Genomic DNA, 3,279 nt, shown 5'->3' with positions numbered 1-3,279 from the left:
GAGTGGGGAGGTGGCTGCTTCCGTTTCCTCTCGTCTCTGGCGTCTGAGGTCCCGAGAGGCCGCGCACGGCTGAAGGAGAGAAGGCGCCCGTGCTGGGAGGCAGGGCCGCGCCGGGAAAGGTGCCAGGCGGAGAGAAGGCGCCCGGACCCGCACGCTCTCCCACCAGCCGCACGGCGCACAGCTTCCCGCCGCCGTCCGTCCCCGCTCTGACCAGTGCGGCCCGTCAACTCGCATTTCTACTTCATTTAAACGGGAAAAGCACACGTTGGCCAATGTCAATCTGATGGGCCAAGCAGCTCGCGGAGGCGGGTCAGGGCAGGGCCGCTCAGAATGCGGCACCCGGGCCCACTCGTCCTAACGCAAAGAGCGGCAGATGCCGGCCGGCGAGAGCACTGTGCCCTGACAGCTCTGACCGGCTTGTGCCGGCGCAGCCTCTAAAGGCCGGGGCCGCTCCCTCGGGCCCGGGGCCCAGAGCAAGGCCGTCCAGCCAGGGCACGGCTCTGGGCGGGCAGCCGCGGCGACGCGGTGAAACGGGGGCGGCAGGGCCTCGGCGGTAGAGCCGCAGGGGCGGGGAGAGCAGCCAGTGCCCCCAGCCCCTAACACGGCCAACGTCTTCACACGCATCACGTGAGGGCAATGCACAAATACACCCTCCAACTCGGGCCGCGGTCGGCAATCAGGAAAGGGGACCAGCGGGAGGCTGGTGGCCAGAGCAAGCAAACCCAAGCAGGCTGTCAGAAAGGGGCCAGCGAAATACCAGGCCCTGCGGTGTGGCAGGCACCGTCACCCTCCCCGACCACCGAGTGAGGCCGGCGTCGCGTCACCGTCCCACGGCTCGCGCCAACGCAGGGAGACCCCGCGTCTCCGGAGCCCCCAGCAGCTGGCCCTCCTGTCCACTGGCCAGCGCACCAGCAAGCGCTTCCCAGCCTGGAGGGGCCCTGGCCTGGGACCCCCCACCGCGCCCCACGGGGCTCGACAGGACTGGAGGCCGGACTCACACTTGCTCCCAGTCCTCGCCCCGCGAGGGGACTCACACTTGCTCCCAGTCCTCGCCCCGTGAGGCTGTCTTCTTGTGGAAGGCACCGTGTGGTCTTCGATCCATACCGGGAGCTGCACAGTTAGGTTTTAAATCAGCAGATCAGCCTTTAACAAAACCCGGGAGCAGAGGGCACACTCTGCTGCCCACAGGGGGTGTTGGTCGTCCGCCCGGTGCTGGCGGGGCCGGGCCTGCGGCTCAGGAGCGGTTTCCGGCCCAGCCCGGCGCAGGGCTCTGTCCCGCGGGAGGCCGTCCGCTCCCAGGCCCCCTGTGTCCTTGCTCTTCTCCGTCCACACCCCCGAGACAGACCCCGCCTCACGGGGCCCACGTCCTCAGTGCTGTCTGGACACCGCTGCTCCTGCCACCCAAGGGCGGGCCCCACCAGGGTGACCCTCCTGCAGGGGCGCCGTGGGACCACAACCACACAGCCTGCAGACAAAGCACCGCCTTCTCACTGAGCGCTTGTCCGCCTCAGACACCCTCCCGTCGAATGGCGTCGGACATCCCAGACGGACACAGGGCACCCTAAGAAAACGGGCCACGGGGCAGACAGCCCCAGAGCGACCCGCTCAGCGTGGGCACGGGGCGTGGGGGGTCCAGAGAGCCAGGGAGGGAGCTGAGAAGGCTTCGGGCACCCTCTGCCTCCGCTTGGTGAGTGCCCACGACCGAAGGTGCCCGGAGGCAGAGGTGGTTGGCTTGTAAAGTCCGGTTTACAGAACCCCGCGTGCGGGCCAGCTCAGAAGCGCGCCGCCGGAAGCGCCGGAGAAGCCCCGCCCACTGGGGACAGTGCGCCGGCCGTGAGCACAGACCAGGGTCAGCGACGCTGGAGGGCCGTCTCCGTGCGCGCGCGTGTGTGTGTGGTGTGTGTGTGGTGTGGGTGTGTGTGGTGTGTGCGCGTGTGCAGTGTGTGTGCATATGTGTGTGGTGTGTTTTATGTGTGTGGTGTGTGTGTGTGTGCGCGCGTGTATGTGTGTGTGCGTGTATATGTGTGTGTATGTGTGTGCGTGCATGTGCGTGTGTGTGTGGTGTGTGTATGTGTGCATGTATGTGTGGTTGTGGTGTGTGCATGTGTGTATGTGTGCGTGTATGTGTGTGGTGTGTGTGCGTGTGTGTGCGTGCGCGTGTGGTGTGTGTAGTGTGGTGTGTGTGAGTGTGTGTATGTGTGCGTGTATATGTGTGTGTATGTGTGCGTGTATGTGTGCGTGTGGTGTGTGTGCGCGTGTGAGTGTGTGTGTGCACGTGTGTGTGGTGTGTGTGTGTGCACGTGCGCGTATGCGTGTGGTGTGTGTGCATGTGTCACTGTGTGTGTGTGGTGTGTGGGTGTGTGTGTATGTGTGCGTGTGGTGTGTGTGCTCGTGTGAGTGTGTGTGTGCACGTGTGTGTGGTGTGTGTGTGTGCACGTGTGCGTATGCGTGTGGTGTGTGTGCATGTGTCACTGTGTGTATGAGTGCATGTATATGTGTTTGTGGTGTGTACGTGTGTGTGTGCGTGTATATGTGTAGTGTGGTGTGAGTGTGTATGTGTGTGTTTGCATGTGTGTGTGTGGTGTATGTGTGCGTGTATGTGTGCGTGTATGTGTGTGTGCGCGCGTGTATGTGTGTGGTGTGTGCGTGGGCGTGTGTGGTGTGTGTGGTGTGTGTGCATGTGTGACTGTGTGTGTATATATACGTGTGTGGTGTGTGTGTATATACGTGTGTGGTGTGTGTGCATGTGTGTGTGTGCGTGCACGTGTGTGGTGTGTGTGGTGTGTATGTGTGTGCACGTGTGTGGTGTGTGTGTGCAGTGTGTGCATGTGTGACTGTGTGTACGTGTGCGTGTATATGCGTGTGTGGTGTGTGTGTGGTGTGTGTGTGTGCACGTGCCCGTGTGTGTGCATGCGCGTGTGTGGTGTGTGTACTGTGGTGTGTGTGAGTGTGTGTGTGTGTGTATGTGTGTGCGCGTGTGTGGTGTGTGTGCAGTGTGTGCATGTGTGACTGTGTGTACGTGTGCGTGTATATGCGTGTGTGGTGTGTGTGGTATGTGTGCATGTGTGACTGTGTGTACGTGTGCGTGTATATGCGTGTGTGTGGTGTGTGTAGTGTGGTGTGTGTGAGCGTGTGTGTATGTGTATGTGTGTGCACGTGTGTGGTGTGTGTGTGGTGTGTGTGCATGTGTGACTGTGTATGTATGCGTGTATATGCGTGTGTGTGTTGTGTGTAGTGTGTGCGTGTGTGGTGTGGTGTACAGTGTGTGCATGTGTGACT

The sequence above is a fragment of the Suricata suricatta genome, chromosome 5 (genome assembly GCF_006229205.1).
Source record: "Suricata suricatta isolate VVHF042 chromosome 5, meerkat_22Aug2017_6uvM2_HiC, whole genome shotgun sequence".
Taxonomy (NCBI): domain Eukaryota; kingdom Metazoa; phylum Chordata; class Mammalia; order Carnivora; family Herpestidae; genus Suricata; species Suricata suricatta.
The sequence above is the reverse complement of the archived record's forward strand: the minus strand, read 5'-3'. Positions refer to the sequence as shown.